Raw genomic sequence first — 23223 nt, 5'->3', positions numbered from 1 at the left:
AAAGTGATTGGATTGACTTGCTGGGGAGTGTGAAAGATTCTATACGGAATGCAACCTCTCGCTTTCATGAATCCCTAATTTTTGCCTAGACTGCCCTTTCGAGTTTTCAGTCTACCGGGATACCCATTTTTGCATAAGACGCCCTTTCGGATTTTGAACTTATCGGGTTTTCTCTTTTTTTTTCCTCTTTTTTTAGGCGTAGTATTTTTTGACTGCATTCGCATTTATAGGGGATGAAAAATATTCACCATCCATAGTTGAAAGTATTAAGGCTCCTCCAGAGAAAATCTTTCTTACATCGTATGAGCCTTCATAGTTCAGTGCCCATTTTCCCCTTAGTTCAGTATGAATCGGTAGAATCTTTTTTATGACTAGGTCTCCGGCCTTGAGGTTGTGACAAAAGACCTTCTTGTCATGTGCCCTCTTGATACGATTTTGGTAAATCTCACCACGACAGATGGCTACTAAGCGCTTCTCAACAATGAGGTTCAGTTGGTCAAATCTAGCTTGTACCCATTCAGCCTTGTCAAGCTTGACATCAGTCAAAATCCTTAAGGAAGGAATCTCTACTTCAATAGCCAGGACTACGTCCTTGCCATACACAAGAGAGAATGGGGTTTCCCCAATGGAGGTGCGTACAGAGGTACGATAGCCATGCAATGCAAACAGGAGCATTTTATGCCAATCTTTATAGGCTTCCACCATCTTTTGTACGATTTTCTTAATGTTTTTGTTGGCTGCGTCAACTACACCATTCATCTTTGGTCTATCTGGCGACGAGCTGTGGTGTTCAATCTTGAAGCTTTGGCATAACTTTTTCATCATTTTGTTATTGAGGTTAGATCCATTGTCAGTAATGATCTTTTTTAGTATCCCATAACGGTAAATGATTCTTTCCTCAAGAAGCGAGCCATCACTTGTCTTGTGACGTTTGCCTACGAGACTGCTTTCACCCATTTGGTGAAATAGTCTATGGCTAGCAAGATGAAGCGATGTCTGTTCGAGGAGATTGGCTCGATGCTTCCAATTACCTCAATTCTCCACATGGAAAAAGGCCAAGGTGATGTAAACACATCGAGTGGTACTGATAGTACATGGATTTTGTCCGCATAAATTTGGCATTTGTGGCATGTTTGGATGTGGCGATAACAATCAACCTCCATAGTCATCCAATAGTAATTGGCCCTAAATGTTTTCTTCACCATGTTATATCCATTGTCATGTGTCCCAAAGTAACCTTCATGGATGTCATAATCCAATTTACTTCTTGTTTATTCACACATCTAAGCAGGACCGAATCATAATTTCTTTTGTACAGAACCCCTCCACTTAAGAAGAACTTGATAACAGTTTCGAAGGTACTTCTTGTCAGTGATGGATGCATTCTCAGGATACTCCTGGATTTCTAAGAATTTCATAATGTTATAGAACCAAGGATGGCCATCAGACTCGTCTTCGGTAGCCAAGCAGTAAGTTGTCTCGTCCAAGTAGTCAATGTGGAAGAGTTGCTAAGGCGTCGACCAACTGGTCTTCCTCTCTAGGGATGTGATGGAATGTAATCTCGCCGAAGTATGGGATCAACTTTAGGACATGCTTCTTGTAAGGGATTATCTTGTGACATCGGGCTTCCTGATCTCCTTTGAATTGGCTGATGACCAAGGCCAAGTCTCCATAAACTTCAAGGATCTTGATCTTAAGATCAATAGTAGCCTCAATGCCGAAGATACAAGCCTCGTACTCTGCCATATTGTTGGTACATTCAAAGCATAACCTTGCAGTGAATGGGAGGTGAAAACTAGTTGGGGAGGTGATAACTACTCCAATACCATTGCCATAAGCGTTAGAAGCTCCATCAAATACAAGTGTCCACCGAGATCCAGGTTCTGGTCCTTCTTTGGGGCCAGGGATGTTGCATTCCCTTATCAACATAATATCCTCATCTTATAATTCAAAGCGCATGGACTGTTAATCTTCTAAGGGTTGGTGAGCAAGATAGTCAGATATCACACTTCCTTTGACTACTTTCTGAGTGACATGTTGGATGTCGTACTCAGTCAGGGCCATTTGCCAATGGGATACTCTACCGGTTAGAGCAAGCTTCTTGAAGATATACTCGACTGGATCCATCCTGGAGATCAAGAGTGTTGTATGTGAGAGCATGTATTTCCTCAAGCGTTTGGCAGCTCAAGCAAGTGCACAACAGGTTTTCTCAAGCATCGAATACCTACTCTCATAATTGCTAAACTTCTTACTTAAGTAGTATATAGCGTGCTCTTTTCTTCTAGTTTCGTTATGTTGGCCGAAGACACATCCCATGGATCCCTCAAGGCCTGTTAGGTACATGATTAAGGGTCTTTCCGACATAAGAGGCATTAGGGTTGAAGGCTCTTCCAAGTACTCTTTGATCTTCTCAAAGGCATTTTGAAAGTCATCGTTCCAAATGACGGCTTGATCTTTTTGAATTATTTTGAAGATTGGCTCACAGGTGGTCATGAGGTGAGATATGAATCTAGCTATGTTATTCAATCGCCCAAGAAATCCCCAGACCTCCTTTTTAGTTCTAGGTGCAGGCATGGCTTGTACGGCCTTTACCTTCTCAGGATCTAGTTCGATGTCTAGTTGGCTGACAATGAAACCTAGCAATTTGCCATATCTTACTCCAAATGTGCATTTACTAGGATTGAGCCTCAATCTAAACTTCCTCATGCATTCAAATCATTTTTCCAGGTTAACCAAATGCTCATCTTCAGTTTGGGGCTTGACATTCATGTCATCGACGTACACTTCAATCTCTTTATGAATCATATTATAAAAGAGTGTCACCATTGCATATTGGTATGTGGCACCAACATTCTTTAAGATAAAGGGCATGAACTTGTAGCAAAAAGTTCCCCATGGATAATGAAAGTGGTTTTCTCCATGTCGTCCAGAGCCATTCTGATTTGGTTATATCCAGAGAAGCCATACATAAATGAGAAGACATAAAATTGAGCTATGTTGTTCACTAGCACGTCAATGCGAGGCAGCGGGAATTCGTCTTTGGGACTTGCTCTATTTAAATCTCTGTAGTATGCACACATACGTACTTTGACATCTTTCTTCGGTACGGGTACGATGTTTTCAATCCACTGACGGTAGTTGGAAATTGATAGAAAACTTGCGTTAAACTGCTTTTGCACTTCCTCTTTGATCTTCATTGCCATGCCATGCCTCGTTTTTCTCAATTTCTTCTTGACCGGAGGACAAACTTCTTTAAGAGGTAATCAATGGACCACAATGTTAGTATCGAGCTCGGGCATGTATTGGTAGGACCATGCAAACACATCCATGTACTCTTGTAGGAGTTTGACCAACTTCTCTTTCACGTCTTCTTGTTGGAATGTGCCTATTCTGACCTCTTTTGCTTCCTCTTTGGTTCCAAGGTTGACCACTTCTACCAACTCTTCATGCGGCTGGATGACTTTTGACTCTTGCTTTAGCAGCCGAGCTAACTCCTCGGGGAGCTCACAATCTTCCTCACAGTCTTTGTCAGCGTGATTGATTGGATTGTCGAAATCATATGGGACCATAACAAAGTCGTTATTGGTGGTAGTCAAGGGTAATCTGGACAATTTAGGGTTCATGCTTTTATTTTTATGAAGGAAAGAATGATTTAAAACTTAAAAGAAAATAAGAAAACATTGCCATTTTTTTGATTAAGTGAAAAGATAAAAATAAATGAAAGACAAAGAGCATAAATTTGAATGCAAAGAGTGATGATTTTCATTGATTAATATTTGATTGAAAAATATGGGGGCCCTATAAATGGTTCCCCCATGCCTTGGGCATATCATGGGTTCTTTTTCTCAAAAGGGGAAAACAAACAGGTAATTACTTTTCCAACAAGGTAACTTCAGGGATATCAGTTGCGGTCCAATTGGTTAGTTCTTGTCCTTCAACCTTCTTGTATACCAATCCTTCTTCTACAGTGACGCTAACTCCTTCTTCTTCTAAACCACTGAATTGGTCGTCTACGAGGTGTCTGACGCTTTCAAAGAAATTTGATAAGAGGAGTACACGTCCCTCCATAACTTTTGGCACTTGTTTTTACAGATTTAGGAGTTGTAAACCAAACTGATGTGGTCCTTATTGACAGGAAAATTCAAAACCCTATCGATCGATCACCATTTTCACTATGTTTTCGTTGCTTATCTGACAAGAAAGTATGGATTTTGAGACACTGTGTACGCATTATGGTACCTTTAAAGTTAATTCTCATTCCCGTAAGTTATTTAAGGAACTTTATTAATTGTCAGTTTTATTTTGTATTTTCGTGATTTTACGATTTGGTTGTCATGTTTATGCCCTCCAGGTCCACGGAGAAGATCCAACGGACTCAATGTGAGAAAGTGGAAAGTTCTGGCGGTCGAAAAAGGAAGATTTCACAGTTCAGGAGGCCTGACACGGGCCGTGTCAGGAGGAATGCCAAGAAAGAAGAAGTAATGCCCAAGACAGTGGCCTGACACGGTCGCCCGTGTCAGCAGACACGGCCCGTGTCAGCCTGACACGGCCACTGTCAGCCTGACACGACCACTGTCAGCCTGACACGACCAGTGTCAGCCCAAAATGCTAATTTTCTAGTTTTCAGGCTTTTTCACCGGGTTTAAGCTGCAGGGAAGTTTTGGAGATTTCCACCTTTTGCCAAGGGATTTTCACTATATTAGGAGAGTTTCTACAAGAGAAAAGATCATCTTGGAACGAGGAAAACACATAACTGTCAGACGAGCAAGGATTAGAGAGATCAAGGAATTCGGAGAGCAAAAGGTTTTCATGAGCAAAAGCGATTGAAGATCCAAGTCATCCAATTACTTGTAATGTGTATTTTTTATCCTGAATTTGTTTTGAACAATATGAGTAGCTAAACCCCCCAATGCTAGGGGGTGTCCATGATTTAGAATTTTAATGACTATGAGTTTATTATTGCATTTATAATAATTTTTTTACGGTAATCTTCTGATGTGTTTAATGCTTTCTCTTTCAGACCAATCGAGATTGTTGTATGGTTATCAATAAGGTTGGACCGCCATTGATAAGGTTTTCATTAGATTACTCTGTAGTAGATATCACATAGAACTAGGGATACCCTGTATGAATCAGAGCATTCTTGATATAATAAAGGTTAACTTCACCCTAATTTCCTATGGACATAGAAATTAGGGTAGAATGATTAAAGGTTTTCTCACCAAGGACTTGGGAGAAAATACCCTTGAGAAATGGTAGTAATTGATATTTGTTGATGCAATAGTGACTCAGAGTTGTTACAGGGATAAATCATACACCTTCCCTGGCATTGTTCCTCTTACCTTGCAAGCCCTTATTTTTCATTATTATTTTCCTTTGCCTTTATTTTGAATTAAGAAACCCCAATTATAATTTTTGTTTAATTGAACGATGGACTGAACTCAATATTAACTTGCAGTCCTTGAGATCAACATTCAGGGAATTTCCCCTATATTACTATAACAGGCAAAATAGTACACTTGCTATTTTTCCGATCGAGCTTTTGGCGCCATTGTCGGGGAATGCCAAAATATAGAGTTTAATTTTAAGTTCAATTAAAATTTTGTTCCATTGCAATAAAATTAATTTTCTGTCGTTTATATGTTTTCATTCACTAATATGTGTATGCGAGGAGAGCCCTCAGCAGAATTTATTTTTGATGCAGAAATCGAGAGAACCCTTCACCAGAAATGTAGAAGCACTAGATTGGATTCCAAAGAAGAAGTTCCATATGATCACTCAGATTCAGAAAAAGAAACTATGGCTGAAATTCCTCCAGTTCCACCGCCTCCACCTCCGGAAAGACTCCTAGGTGACTATGGAGGTGTAAATACATCGGTGGTAGATCGACCATTTTCAACCAACCGGTAAATGTGACAAATTTTTAACTACATCCTAGCACAATCAATTAACTTTAGAGAAAACCTTTCACCAGAAAGGTTAATGAAGATGTGACCAAGCACCTGCAGAGATTTCTGACCATGAGTACTACTTTGAAAATTGATGGTCATACTGATGAAGTAAAGAAGTTAAGAATGTTTCCGTTCACTTTATCTGAAGAGGCAGAATAGTGGTTCTACTCTCTTCCAGCTAGAAGTATTACATCATGGGAAGAGATGGAAACAACTTTCTTAAATGAGTATTTTCTAGCATCAGTATTTTTGAGAAAAAGGTATGAAATCTTGAACTTCAAACAGAAAGATGGTGAGTCTTTGGGAGATACCTACAAAATATTCAAAAGGGTCCTGGTAGCTTGTCCAACTCATAATATGGATCAGATTGAACAAATGCAGATGTTTGTCAATGGGCTGAAAATAAAGACAAAACAGTTGATTGATACAGTAGTCGGTGGCTCAACAAATTTCTCAACAGCCACGGCATTAAAAGGATCATTGAAGCGATAGCCGCAAATGAGCATCTGGAATTATATGATAGGTGTACAAGCAAACCTGAAGGAGTCATTGATCTGAAAGTAGAAGCAAATAAAATCCGTTTGGAAGATACAATTGTTGCTGAAGTAGAAAAGAAATTGAAAGCGATGAATATAGGTACTCAACAGGTAGCTCAAATTCAACCTGCTCAGACCATCACTTGTGAAATCTGTAATGGACCTCACCACATTGTGTATTACTTTGCAACTCCTCAACAAATTGAAGAGATAAAAATTTTAAAGCAGAATAACCCCTACTCCAACACTTACAATCCAGGTTGGAAGAATCATCCAAACTTCTCCTGGAAAGATCAGAAAGGGAATGTTGCACAACAGGCTCAAGGTCAATATATGACTCAATATCGACAACAGTATAGCGGTAAATTCATGATCATCAAGCTATGGATAAGCAAGACATCAATAAAACCAGAATCGCCACTGCACTTTTATTATTTCCAAGGGAAAAGTACGAACAAAACCCAAAAGTAAGAAGTTTTCAAATCAAAACTAATAAAATGCCAGAGATTACAGGTAAGGGGGTTGGTTACACAGAGGGAAGGTGTTAGCACCCAAAGTGTCCTAGGTACTCCTAGGGAGTCCTTTCTTGTACGCATGTGTATTTTGCATAAATTTGATGTTTACAAACAAATAGAATGGGGGGATGAGAAAAGAATTCATTAATTATATTTTTGTGTTTGATAATACCTTCGGACTTGTGCCTACGTACCAACATAAAAATGAGGGATCAAAACCTCGAAGTTCGTGGTATAAATTTCAAAGTGAATGCATTGCTTTTAACCAAAATTAAGTTTGAAAGGCACACATGCCTGAAATAGTTTGAGTGGGTTAGTTCTTTTTGGCTTTTGAAAACTTTTAAGTCAAGTATAATTAAGTTTATTTACAAGTTTGATTAAGAAAAGAAGTTTAAAAATGCAATGGCATAAGGCCAAAGTTTCTAGTTTGCAAAGTGGTCTAAGTTTAGAAATCAACAATCACAAGCAAAGAAGATTTTTTAAAAGGAGGGAGAGATTTTGAAATTAAAGAAGTGGGAAGGAGATGAAGGGACTAATCCTAAGCACAAATTTGAAAGTTAAGAGTTGAAAATATCTGACCAATGGGTAGCAATCCAATAGAAAAGAATGTCATATAGAAACCCAAATTCCCTTGGACATTAGAATCAAGCCACAAACAAGGCACAATATATCAATCTTGAAGAGCAAGGCATCAAATAAAGATAGCCACGTCAAAGCTTAGCCACTCCATGATCTTCTTCAAATTTGCCCATGTAGCAGATGAACTTAAAGGGATATTCAATGATGTATCAGATGAAGTTTCAAATTGTAAGCACTTGGTTTCATAAAATTTAGCATTGGCCAAGTCCTTTGCATAGGGATGTTGCCTAAATTCTAAGTCCAATTGTCCAAGATCAAGCCAATAGTCCACACAATAGTTTTTTAGGGTTTTTGTTTCTTATTATGTACATTAATTGTCAAAGACCACACAAGCAAACAAAATATACACAAGTAAGATATATCACACAATATGGTCCAAATGGGCAAAGTGAAAATGGCATTAACATAAACAATTAAAATGATATGAATAATGACAAATGAATAAAGACTTGAAATTAAATTGCATTAATGTAAATGGCATGAAATTAAATGTTAGTTGTTAATGAGTTAGAAGTTAGTATTGCTTTTGCTTTTGCTTTTCATTTTAAGTCATTCTTTGGAGAACACTCAATCCACTTATCACAAGCATGAATCCTTGAACCAAGACATCTTTCAAAGGAAGGAAAAAAGGCCAAGTTTTCGCATAATACCATGAAAGAGGGGAGACTTACAATCTCACTAAGTAGAATGTTATGCATTTTTTCTAAAAAATTTAGCTCTATGTTAAGAAATCGTAATTGGACTTATGTAGAAGTCACAACTATTTGAGGTCGGGCAATAGAATTTTGGTGTTAATGCATGTTAGAGACATAGTATAGTGGACTATGCTCATGAAACATACAACACACAAAAAGAATATGCAAAAGAGGTGGCCTAATCTCATCCTTACTTATGTTGATTTTGCAATCAACTAGCCTTAGGATTTAGAGATATCATAGGTCAAATGGAATGGATGCATAAAGAATGGGAATTGGATGAAGAGGGAGGGGAATGGATCAAAACTCAAATTGGTCAAAGGAGGACTTTTACCAAATTAAGATCATTCATTCATTTTGGGAGATGGAATGTACGTTCCATCAATCCCTTAAATCCAATGATCTTAACCTAGCAAAGTCAAATCAACCTTGACCAAGGCCCAACAGTACACGTCAAACTTATACAAACCATCAAAATAGCTCAACACAATTATTTGACATTTATTCAATTTAAAAATACTAAAAATAATGCATTAAATTAAATATGGTTTGTAAAATTCCTAAAACCTCATCAAAATACCAAAGAAATGGCCATGAGATTTATCATAGGTCAAACAAGGTCAAAGGACCTTAGAGAATTTTTTTTCAGAATTTTTGGAAACTTAAAAGTATTTTTAAACAATTAAGAATATTCACAAAATCAATTAAATCATGAAAAATATTAATAATGATCCAAAAATTAATTTTAATTCAAAATATGAAAGAGGAACTTTTTAAATTTTTTTGGTGAACCTCTCATATTTTTTTGGATCAATATTAAAATTAATATGAATTAATTAAAATCAAAGGAATTAAAATAAAAATCAGAAAATAAAAAAAACGTGGACCACTTGATCTCCCTCATTAATTGAGGTGGCAGATCAAGTGGATGAAAACGCGCGTTCCATGGTGGAACTCTGTCAGCGCGCCACACACGTGGTAATCACAACCAACGCATAAGATTAAAACAATTTAAATCAGATCAATGGCTCAGAACCTGTCCAGCACACCACCGGTACTGGACCTCCGGTCACCTTCTCTGGCGAGGCTCACCAGACTGGTTCACTCATCACCATCACAAAAATGAAAAAGGAGGACATGATCTGAAAGAAAAAATGGCGTAGGGCACGAATCTGACCTCGATTTCAACTAACTCCAAATATATAGAAAGATATGAGGAGTTGAATTTTGAGGTGTGTCAACTGAGTGTGAAGACATGACTTCTCAAATGTTTTGATGACGACAAACTTCTCTACAAGTCTAAGATTGATTAATAAAAATGATTGATCAAGATTCAAGCTCATGAAGGAAGTTTTCAACTAAATGATCAAGTCTCGATAAAACTCATGAAGATTCGTATTTCAAATGAATAGGTATAACACTTGACTCTAGATGATTATACAAGTGTTCAAAACATGTCTCATTCATGCCATAATCATTGGAAGTAATTTTATGCATCAAAGAAATCATAACACTTCATTTTTTAAGCTATTTTTCCAATCTGGGATGAAGTAATCGATTATCCATTTTAAGGTAATCGATTACTCTGTGAAAAATTCAAATATTTTTGCACGTTGGAGGCAAGTAACCAATTACCCATATTAAGGTAATCGATTACCATTGAACCAAAGGCAAAAATCAGTGCATCTCTTCATGGAAACTTTTCTATTTTCTTTACCATGAACCATTGCATCCTTTGGGTAATTGCATCCATTTGAGGAGGTGTTTAGACAATATATATACATTATTTTTTCAGATTTCGAATCCACCTCCTTGCAAAAATTTCAAATCAATTACTCATATTCTTTCAAACATTTTTTAAGTGTTCTTCCAAATTTTCTTAAGAGTGAAACCTTGCATAAACCTTCTTTTTAAGCATCATAGTTTCATTCCATACGAAAAACACTTGTATAATTATTGTGAGAATTAAGTGTTACAAAGGAGAAGATCAATTGATAAATTGATATACTTCAAATTTCCAACTATTTCATCTTCTACAAAAATTCAGAATTGTATTTCTTGATTACAACTTATTTTTAGGATTGCTAAGAATAAGTTTGTCAGGTTTTATCCTTGATATCCGGTGTGTGGATGCAAGAGGTCCTTTTGTGAGAATTTGAGTCTCGATTGGACTTTAAACCTTGTAAATCCAAGAGGATTGTACTTGGTGTGTTAGAATTAGATAGAAAGGCCTTAAGGTGTCTTGTCTAGGAATATAACATTATAGTGAATTCTCTTTCGTGTTGAAAGGGGAGTGGAGTACTCTCGATCTGTGAGGGGAACCACTATACATCATGGTGTTCTTTACTTTCCGCACTTTAGCGTTTTTCATCACATAAGCATCTCAAGAAAGTAAAAATCAATAAACCGTAAAAAATCCAGAAAATCGTCTAAGTGCCTCATTCACCCCCCTCTAAGGCACTCCTTAAACTTACAATTGGCATCAGAGCAGGTTATAGGTAACATGTTCCTAAAAGATCCGCATGGCTTCCACAAGAATGAATCCGGTTTTCAAAGACGGTGGAAGTAGTAACAAACCACCACTTTTCTCTGGAGAATATTTTGATTTTTGGAAGATCCGCATGAAGGCACACCTAGAAGCCCAAGGAGAAGGCATATGGGAAGTCGTTGAAGATGGTCCGCATAATCCTATGAGTGTGGTCAATGGCATTGGTACTCCAAAGATAAAGAGTTCGTATGATGAAGATGATAAGAAAAAAACTTAAATAAAAAGAAAGCAATAGACATTCTTCAAAGTGATTTAAGCATGGACGAGTTCTTCCGCATATCTCAATGCAAATCGGCGAAACAAATATGGGACACCTTAGTGGAGACACATGAAGGCACCGCCGAAGTAAATAGATCAAGGTTGAATACATTAAGTCAAGAATATGAGATGTTTAGAATGCTTCCCGGAGAATCCATCGTGGCGCTACAAAAGAGATTTGTTCACTTGACTAACCACTTGATTGCTCTCGGAAAAACATTTACAAATGACGATCTCAATCTTAAAGTACTAAGATCATTGACTCGAGAATGGCAACCGAAGGTGACGGCTATCTCCGAAAAGAAAAGTCTTTCAACAATGACTTCCACATCACTCTTTGGCAAACTTCAAGAACATGAGTTAGAAATTGGTAGGCTTGAGAAACATGAAAGTCAAGAAAAGAAATCTAAAGGAATTGCCTTAAAGGTAGACTCAAAAGAAGATAAAGATGATGATGCATTGGAGGAAGATGAGAATTTCATGCTCCTTGTTAAAAGGCTTGGTAAGTTCTTTAACAAAAATGATAAATCCTTTAATGCTAAAAAGAATAGACATTTCAGGAAAAAGGAGACCACCATATCTACGCAAGATATAACATGCTACGAATGTGGAAAGCAAGGCCACATAAAGCCGGAATGTCCTAAACTTTCAAAGAAAGGCGGATTCAAGAGCAAGAAGGATTTCAAGAACAAAAATGCATATGTTGCATGGGAGGACAATGAAATTAGTTCTTCATTCGGATCGGATAGCGAGGAATATGCAAACTTGGCGCTAATGGCTTCTCATCATTCTGAGGATGAAGAAGAGGTTAGTAATGATTTTTCGCTTTTTGATGATGATGCACAAGGTGTAATTAATGAATTCAAAATTCTTTATAAAACTATATCTTCTCAAAAGAAACAAATTTCTTCCTTGGAAGAAAAGATTGAAATTTTTGAAAAAGATTTTGAAAATGAAAAACAAAAGATGATTAGTGAAAAAAAGAATTTTGTATGTCTAAAGTGTGAGTCTCTCTCTTTCCAAATTGTCCAACTTAAAAGAGTCCTTGAAAGATATGAAAAAGGAAAAATTGGTTTGGAAGGGGTTCTTAGCCAACAAAGGTACTCAAATGACAAAAGTGGACTTGGTTACTCAAAATTTTCTAAACCAAGTTCAAATAAAACTATCTTTGTTAGGCCTAAGGATCAATCTCCAAAAGAAAGAGTCAACACACCAAAAGTTGTTCATCAACGTCCTAAAAAGAAAAGGTTTACAAAGAAAAAGTCTTATGTTCCTAGATATAAAAGCAATTTTGAACCAACTTGTTTTTATTGTGGTATTATTGGCCATACACCTAATGCTTGCTATGTTAGAAACTTTAGTATAGCAAAGGGGCATTATGTATGGGTTGAGAAAGGTACTAATTATGAAGGACCCAAAGCAATTTGGGTACCTAACAAAACTTAATTTTGTTTTGTAGGTATGCTTGAAGGCCAGATCAAATCTTTGGTATTTGGATAGTGGGTGCTCCAAGCATATGACTGGTGATGTGCACAAATTTTCAGATCTAATGCTTAAGGCCAAGGGTTATGTTACTTATGGAGATAACAACAAAGGAAGAATTCTTGGCATAGGCAAAGTAGGTGCACTAAATTTCATATCTATCGAAGATGTGCTATATGTCGAAGGACTAAAGCACAACCTCTTAAGCATAAGTCAACTTTGTGACAAAGGATTCAAAATAAGGTTCACAAAAGATGAATGTTTAATTGATGACGAAGGCACACAAGAGGTAATGCTTATAGGTAAGCGAATTAATAATATTTTCATGATTTCCCTTAATGATGTTTCTTTGAAGGTTAAGTGTCTTGTGGCAAATAACAACGACTCATGGTTATGGCATAAGAGATTTGCTCACATTCACATGGAGCACTTGAATAAGTTAGTAAAACATGACCTTGTCATTGGATTGCCAAAGATAAAATTCATCAAAGATAGACTTTGCGATGCTTGTCAAAAGGGGAAGCAAACCAAATCAACTTTCACACCCAAGAATGTGGTGTCCACTTCTAGGCCACTACAATTGTTACATATGGACTTATTTGGTCCATCAAGAACAAGAAGCTTCAGAGGTAACTTATATGCTTTAGTTATTGTTGATGATTATTCTAGATATACTCGAACATTCTTTTTAGTGCATAAAAGTGATGCATTCAAAGCGTTCAAGAAGTATGCAAAGCAAATTCAAAATGAGAAATCATTAACAATTGCCTCCATAAGAAGCGATCATGGTGGAGAATTCCAGAATACTCCTTTTGAAGACTTTTGTGAAGATTAAGGAATATTTCACAACTTCTCGGCTCTAAGGACTCCTCAACAAAATGGAGTAGTTGAAAGAAAGAATAGGTCATTGGTGGAACTTGCAAGAACAATGCTTAGAGACTCAAGTCTTCCTAAGTATTTTTGGGTGGATGCGGTTAGCACATCATGTTTTGTAAGTAATAGAGTTAGAATAAGACATATCCTAAATAAGACTCCATATGAACTCTTCAAAGGAAGGAAACCCAATATTGCTTTCTTTCATATCTTTGGATGCAAGTGCTTTGTCCTTAACAATGACAAAGACAACCTTGGTAAGTTCGACGAAAAATAGGATGAAGGTATTTTTCTTGGTTATTCTCTTACAAGTAAAGCATATAGAATTTATAATAAAAGAACTTTAAATATAGAAGAATCCATGCATGTTAAGTTTGACGAATCTAACCCCTCGAAAGAGGAAATTGTTTTTTGTGATGATGATGATGATGATTTTGTAGAAATTCCTAAAGAAGATACTTCAAACAAGAATCAAGAAGAACCAATTCAACAAGAGTCAAATGAAAATTATCTACCTAAGGAATGGAAGACTCATAAAGATCATCCTATTGACAAAGTAATTGGTGACATTAGTCAAGGTGTTGCTACAAGATTGAATCTCAAGGATGCATGCTTAAACATGGCGTTCGTTTCGCAAATAGAACCCTCTAAAATTGATGAAGCTCTAGGAGATGATCAATGGATTATTTCTATGCAAGAATAATTAAACCAATTCGAGAGAAATCAAGTTTGGGAACTTGTTTCTAGACCAAGTGGTAAGCACATCATTGGAACAAGATGGGTGTTTAAGAACAAACTTGATGATAATGGAATAATTGTTCGAAACAAAGCAAGATTGGTCGCTCATGGGTATAATCAAGAAGAAGGAATCGAATTTGAAGAAACTTTCGCTCCGGTTGCAAGGTTAGAAGCTATTCGTTTATTACTTGCTTACACATGTTCAATGAATTTTCAGTTATTTCAAATGGACGTCAAAAGCGCCTTCTTGAACGACTACATCAACGAAGAAGAACAACCCTCGGGCTTTGAAGACTTCAAGCATCCTTCACATGTATACAAATTGAAGAAAGCGCTATATGGATTAAAACAAGCACCAAGGGCATGGTATGATCGTGTAAGAAATTTTCTAAGTGAAAAAGGTTTTGAAAAAGGCAAAGTAGACAAAACTTTATTTATCAAGAAGATAAAAGGGAACACCTTACTTGTTGAAGTCTACGTAGACGACATAATCTTCGGTTCAACCAACAAAGAACTATGTGAAGAATTTGCGTTGATAATGCAAGGTGAATTTGAAATGTCTATGATGGGAAAGATGAACTACTTCCTTGGATTGCAAATCAAGCAACTGAAAAATGGAATCTTTATCAACCAATCAAAGTATTGCAAAGAGTTGTTAAATAGATATGAAATGGATGGTTGTAAAGCAATGTCAACACCAATGGGCTCCGTAACCTATGTTGATCAAGACGAATCGGGTGTGTCAATTGATATTACGAAGTATCGAGGTATGATTGGTTCTTTATTATATTTGACGGAAAGTCGTCCTGACATAACGTTTAGCGTGTGTTTATGTGCTCGCTTCCAAGCAAATCCAAAGGAGACATATCTCACGGAGGTCAAAAGAATCATGAAGTATCTCAAAGGAACAACCAACATTGGCTTATGGTATCCTAAAGGTAGTGTTTGTAAGTTATTTGGTTATTCTGACGCGGATTATACAGGTTGTAAAACAGATAGAAAGATTACTAGTGGAACATGTCACATCCTTAGTAATTCATTAGTCTCATGGTCATGTAAGAAACAAGTGTGTGTTGTAACACCCTTCTAAAATACCCCAAATATTTAATTAAAATAACAACATATAAATCAGAGTAATCATGCAATTAAGGGTGTCACACATTTATTTCGCACCATTCGTCATACTATTTAGTCATGCTCATTATTTAACTCAAAACATAAAGTATTGCACAATACGCAGCGGATAGAGATCATTCAAAACATGTAACATACTACATGTAAACTGGTTCAACAAACATCAACAACACAATTAAAATGTTCCCTCCCGATGTTACATCTATCAGAGCATGACCCACTAAGGAGACTACACTAGACTCCAAGCATTAGCTTCTACTCAATCACTGCTCGTTACCTGAAAAATAGTTGTAAGGGTGAGTTCCTCAATCGATATAATAAGCATTATAGAATATAATGTCATGTTAAGTAATTTAACACATTAATCACCCTAATCGTATCACACATTCAGTAACGGCACATCAACTCAAATATCATACTCAATATCAACACAATTCATACTCATGCTCAATGCCAACACAACACACGTATAACATTGGAATACACCCATTCATATTATACACTACACATATATTATGCAATGAGACTCCATGCATGCGGTACCGACTATTCGTGAACATATAGTTCAACTTCACCGACCAAATCCAGGTACGGCTACCAAGCTCACCAGTCCCACTCATTTGAGACCTAGTGACTCACATCACTAATTCCTCACCATGGGAATTAGCTACCACCCCAAGGGCCATGCTATGCACGCTAATTCACCTAGCATGCAAACATCAAAAACAGTCCAAATGACTAACATCACTAATTCCTCACCATGGGAATTAGCTACCACCATAAAGGCCACATTATGCACGCTAATCACCTAGCAATGCAACATCACAACAATAATCCACAATGGACCGATGCTCACTCTCTAAGCCATAAAACAGTCCATTCACAACACATGCATAACATACACATTCACAACGTTATGCATACCATCATACATTATCAACACATGTATCAACACATCCTATCATGTCAAATAATTAAACACAGTATTAGCACACTCTACTAATACCTATACTGCTCAAAACAGCGGGAAATAATCCCTACTATATCACACACCGATATAGGCAACCATCAATTAGGCACACAACATTTTAATTAACAATTTTTCCACTCTGCAACAGTGTTAACCGGTTAACGCCCTGGGTTAACCGGTTAACGCAGCACAAACACGCTTCCTGCCCAAAACTTAACAGTGTTAACCGGTTAACGCCCTGGGTTAACCGGTTAACGCAGCACAACAGCCATATCTCAGCATTCACAACAGTGTTAACCGGTTAACGCCCTAGGTTAACCGGTTAACGCAGACAAAACAGCAATTATTCAGAATACATAACCGTGTTAACCGGTTAACACCCTGGGTTAACCGGTTAACGCAAGACAGAAGCTGTTCCTGCGCTAACACAAGGCAGAATGCAGAATTCTCCGCATTTTCCGCCGTTGGAGGACTTCCGGACCTCCGATTCCAATCCCGTAAAAAGCTATACGTTCGGAAATTCACAACTAACCCAAACACAGATTCAATTACAGCCTAAACACAGTTTATCCAACATAATTTTCCAGCATTCATGATCCCAATTAGGGTCGATTCAACGACTTATCACTACCCATTACATGCTAACCCATAATACCCATTAAACGACGATAAACCCCCCTTACCTGAGTTAATCCGACAATCTCTAAGCTCCAAGCTTTTCTCTTCTCCAACCTTTGCCCTTGCTCTTCCTCTTTGCCCTTTCTCCACTTTCCACTTTTCAGCCGCTTCTCTGTTTCACGTAAAACTCTTTTTACCAAATGGGATTCTTTTTCCTTACTTCACACTTATATATTTTCCAATAATTATTAATCCAAAATAATAATAATAATAATCCAATAATTCCAATTATTTAACTAAATTAATAAATATAATATTAATTTAAATCAAATAATTATATTATTCACAAAACCACTCGCAAAAGAACCATTTTATAAGATTCGAAGAGAACTTGGCATTTTGGATGAAGGTGATATATAAATCTTCCATAATTATTCACTATACATTATAATGAGGCCAAGGTACACAAGTTTTTAATTTTTTTATTATTTGTGAAATTTCTCTTTAAAATGTGTATATGAAATTTGTGTCTTTTGTTGATTTTATATTAGGTAAATTTAATTTTTTGATAAAAAAAATTTCATTCAAAATTGCATTAGTATGTATATTACCTTGTCAAACTTAAATTTTTTGAAAATCCTTCATATTTTGGGTTGTGCAAAGCTACTCTTTTTCACTTTTTTTTTAGAGTAACCGGTTACTCCAAATTGGGTAATCGATTACCCTGCCTGTTTTTGCCTTCCTCACGCTTTTTTCATCTATGTAACCGATTACCCTTTTTAGAGTAATCAATTACCACTGTTTCTTCCAGATTTTTTTTAAACTTTTAACACACGTGAGTTTTTTGGTCATAAAGAGTACTTTTGGTCTTAAGTGTTTTTTCTTGTTTTTTTGCTTAAGTCAATCACTTCAGCATTGGTACTCTATATCTCTCTCTTTCCATTCCGTACTAAGTTTGGTTTATATTATGTTTGTATTATCTTTTGTTTCATTCTTGTGTTATGTGGTGCTTGGTGTATGTTGTTTGCATATTGTTACTTATTTCACCCTTTTTGTTAATGACAAAGGTGGAGAAGAGATTGAGATTGTTATTGTGTTATTTCTTTGTTTTCTGTTTCTCTCTAACAAAATGCAGATTTCAAAAGACTCCTTAAATCATCAATTAAGGGGGAGCATTTGCTAGAGAAACATGCTTGGATCAAACTTTCATTTTTTTTGAGTTGTCATCATCAAAAAGGGGGAGATTGTGAAGACATGACTTCTCAAATGTTTTGATGACGACACACTTCTCTACAAGTCTAAGATTGATTAACAAAAAGGATTGATCAAGATTCAAGCTCATGAAGGAAGTTTTCAACTAAATGATCAAGTCTCGATGAAACTCACGAAGATTCGTATTTCAAATGAATAGGTATAACACTTGACCTCTAGATGATTATACAAGTGTTCGAAACATGTCTCATTCATGCCATAATCATTGGAAGTAATTTTATGCGTCAAAGAAATCATAACACTTCATTTTTTAAGCTATTTTTCCAATCTGGGATGAAGTAATCGATTATCCATTTTAAGGTAATCGATTACTCTGTGAAAAATTCAAATATTTTTGCACGTTGGAGGCAAGTAACCAATTACCCATATTAAGGTAATCGATTACCATTGAACCAGAGGCAAAAATCAGTGCATCTCTTCATGGAAACTTTTCTATTTTCTTTACCATGAACCATTGCATCCTTTGGGTAATTGCATCCATTTGAGGAGGTGTTTAGACAATATATATACATCATTTTTTCAGATTTCAAATCCAGCTCCTTGCAAAAATTTCAAATCAATTACTCATATTCTTTCAAACATTTTTTAAGTGTTCTTCCAATTTTTCTTAAGAGTGAAACCTTACATAAACCTTCTTTTTAAGCATCATAGTTTCATTCCATACAAAGAACACTTGTATAATTATTGTGAGAATTAAGTGTTACAAAGGAGAAGATCAATTGAAAAATTGATATACTTCAAATTTCCAACTATTTCATCTTCTACAAAAATTCAGAATTGTATTTCTTGATTACAACTTATTTTTAGGATTGTTAAGAATAAGTTTGTAAGGTTTTATCCTTGCTATCCGGTGTGTGGATGCAAGAGGTCCTTTTGTGAGAATTTGAGTCTCGATTGGACTTTAAACATTGTAAATCCAAGAGGATTGTTCTGGGTGTGTTAGAATTAGATAGAAAGGCCTTAAGGTGTCTTGTCTAGGAATCTAACATTATAGTGAATTCTCTTTCGTGTTGAAAGAGGAGTGGAGTACTCTCGATCTATGAGGGGAACCACTATACATCGTGGTGTTATTTACTTTCCGCACTTTACCTCTTTTCATCTCATAAGCATCTCAAGAAGTAAAAATCAATAAACCGTAAAAAATCCGGAAAATCGTCTAATTGTCTCATTCACCCCCCCTCTAAGGCACTCCTTAAACTTACACTGAGTTGCTTCGATTTGACCTCATAGCAACTCAATCTTCTTGCCTACATTGGTAGGACTAGACAACCAAAGATCCAAGAGAAATGATTAGAATTGAGTGAGAATCAAAGAGAAGAAGATTTCTGAAATTTACCTTCAATGTTATGCAGAACTGGATCTTGCTTGCTTCAAACTTGACTTAATCACACTCGAGAAGCTTGCAGAAGTTGTTTGGCAATGGTACAAAGCTTTGGATCCTGGAGTTTTGGAATCTCCAAGCAGTGAGATTCAAACTCAATTTTCAAGTTAAAAATTCTAATGTTTTCATTTGAATGGTGAGGGTTTGAATTGAGGGGCAAAGCTTGCGTGCAAGGCGTGTTTGAAATAAGCTCAGAGGTCTTGTATTTATAGCATTTGGGATTGATAATTGTACACTTGAAAAATTGATAAATTTAGCAAGGTGATGCACAAGCTTGCATGGGCATGTACAGACCCATCAAGCAATCCATTTTAATCCAATTGCAACTCTACTGAAGTTCAAATCATGCTTGAATGGCAAGGCAATGTGAAATGGAGTTTTGGACATTTGATTTTCTCCAATGATGCAAACCTGTTAAGACCATGCGCAGCCCTAGCAAATATCATCCAAAATGCATGAAATAGGACTATTTGGAAAGCTTAGATCAAGGGGAACAACTTTGATGTTGGACACTTTTCCATTTGGAACTTGGATCATGGTGAATTTTGAGGTGGATGTTTGGAAATTTCAACATGTTGAAATTTTTTCTAAGTGTTCAGTCATATATCTCAATATTCCACCTTACTTAACTTTTTATGTGAGCTCCAAATGAGAAAAGTGTCTTCATAAAAGTTGTAGCTATTTCAAAGTCCTTAAAAATGGTCACCAATTTAATGTCATTTGGATTTAGAATTATAGAGTTATGCATTTTTGAAGTTGAGGAAAATCACTTGTTCAATGGTATAAGGCAAAAATGACCTATAATGTATCCTTATATCACATGCTCATAAAAGTTTAATTAGATCTAACTAAAAACATAAAAGTTTAAGTAGACATCTTGAATTTTATTGTGCAACTTGTAAATCTTTCATATCATAAAAATTGAGCAAGTTATGCCTTTGGGAAGTTGACTTTCAAATTAGGGTTTAGACAAAATGACCTATAATGTTTCAACATAGAAAAGGATTTTACAAACAAAACTAGCTCTAGGTCTCAACATGAAAGTTGTATGGAATGTAATTTAGAGTAAATTTGCTCTTAGAATCATTTTCATATGGTGAAAATGGTAGGAGATAGGGTGTAGGGGGACCCAGTTTTGATCAGATGAATTCATCTGGCCAACCGCAATCAACTAACTTGCTAACCTTCAATTATCTTGACTTTCTAGGCTCATGGTAGATCATATGTTCCTAATATGATGAATTTTGAAGTGTCCCTTGAGAGATTTGATCAATTGGGGTCTTACAGCTGCCCTTATTTAAGGACATTCTAACTGAGGAGGTGAAGGTTAAAATCTTCGTATTGACTCAGTAGAATGGGCTTTAATAACAACATATAGAAACAAATTTTGGTCCCTAAGAGACCTCATGATGCATATGATATGAATGTAAAAGTTAATTCTCTATGGGGAAATGTTGCCACAAAGGAAAAGAAATCAGAGAGACCGAAAGTCTGCAGGAGCATAATGCATTCCATAAGGAAAAAAAACTCACTGGGGAGACCGAGACTCTGAGGGAAAAAAGGGGTATGCGTAGGCTAGGCTACGACTTAAAATTGCTAGGGGACTAGAGGAATTCCTGGAAAGACTCAGTTGGGGAAACAAAAATATCTACAAGGGAACGAGTAGGTCAGGAAAAAACTGACATACCTGAATCATGTAGAAAAAGCGATTTCACTAAGGAAATACGCACTCAACTCAACTGGGGAAGAAATAAACTTCAACACAGGAGGAGCAGAAATTTAATATCTATTACCCGCTATGGGTAAGGAGATAAATAAATATCTGACAGAGATTACATCCGTCATCGGTTAGGATGAACATATCAAGGATGACTCACTGGGAACCGCCAATAGGGTATATTCATTACTGGTTACTGGGTAAGAATAGCCTTGCCGGGGAAAGCTGCGGCAAATAGGATTTACAACTACTGGCTACTGGGTAGAAGACCCAAGATGAGAATATCCGTCACTGGTTAGAGTGAACACATCAAGGATAAACTCAAAGGAAAGAAAATCCACATCGATTAGGATGAACATATCAAGGATTAACTTTCCCGGGGATTGCTAAGGAGGATATCCGTCATCGGTTAGGATGAACATATCAAGGATAAATCAACTGAACAAAAAGTAGGAATTACATCTATCAAATGCTGGATAGAATACCATAAAAGAGAAAATCCATCACCGATTAGGATGAACATATCAAGGATAGACTCTGTTGAGGAGCAAAAATAGGAATTACATCTATTAGTTACTGGATAGAATACCATCAAAGAGAAAATCTGTCACCGGTTAGGATGAACATATCAAGGATAGACTCTGTTGAGGAGAAAAATAGGAATTACATCTATCAGTTACTGGATAGAATACCATCAAATAGAAAATCCATCACCGGTTAGGATGAACATATCAAGGATTAACTCTGTCGAGGAAAAGTAGGATTTACAACTACCAGTTACTGGGTAGAAGACCACAAAGAGAAGGAAACTCGTCATCGGTTAGGATGAACATATTAAGGATTAACTCTCTGATGAACAACAATAGGGATTACAACTACCTTTTTACTGGGTAGAATACCAAAGATGAGAATATCCCTCATCGGTTAGGATGAACATATCAAGGATAGACTCTGACAAGGGAATAAAATATCCGTCACCGATTGGGATGAACATATCAAGGATATACTTCTAGGGAAAATGAATCCACTAGGGACTCTACCGATGGGAAACACAGGGGTACTTCTGTCGGGTATTGGGCAAGAAGAAACAAACTGCAAACTAAGGAGAATATTACCAGCTACTGGGTAATAAACTCTTAGGAGACCCACACCATCTATCTAGGCAAGAGCTAGAGAGAAACGATCAATCAAGACTCAACCCAATGAGGATATAACTCAAGGGGAATGATTCCATCCAGATAATCAACTGGGGAGGAAACTAAAACAATACTCATCCACGAGGAAATAACTTAGTGGGGAAAGGATAAAGGTTAAAGTCTTTCTACTTAAGGGGCTGACACTCTACAATTGAAGGAGGATAAACGCCAAATTTATATGGGGACAAAGTATCGCCATAACAAAGAATAAGAATCTCAAACAATGAATCAACAAATATGATGATGCAATTATGAAATCATATGAGTGTATATGTGTATGTGATGATTATGCTGACAAAACGATCGCAAAGGATACAAGGGTGTCGCAAAATTTCGAATCATCGGTACAATCCTCGGCCAATCCACAAAAGGGAGGCAACTGCCGGAGAAAAGATAGATTGACATCCCAAAGGCTCAACCCTAACCGGGGAAGGAGGAGATCTGATGAGGAAAGGAAATGTTATCGAATCTGCAGGGAATTTTAGGTCAATCACCATATCAAATGGGCGACAACCATGCAGGGGATAAACACAAATAGCTGCTCAGAAACCAGGAGAGAACTCTGACTGAGAGCAAGTTGGATGGCGAGTGGTAGGGAAACCAAAGTCCTACCGCACACATGCGAACTGCTGATGACGTCAACTAACTCTGCTAGAGACAACAATAAACTGGATAACAAACATCAACCCTGTCGAGGGAT

Source organism: Lathyrus oleraceus, chromosome 6 (assembly GCF_024323335.1).
Source record: "Lathyrus oleraceus cultivar Zhongwan6 chromosome 6, CAAS_Psat_ZW6_1.0, whole genome shotgun sequence".
NCBI lineage: Eukaryota > Viridiplantae > Streptophyta > Magnoliopsida > Fabales > Fabaceae > Lathyrus > Lathyrus oleraceus.
This window is presented reverse-complemented; position numbering follows the sequence as displayed.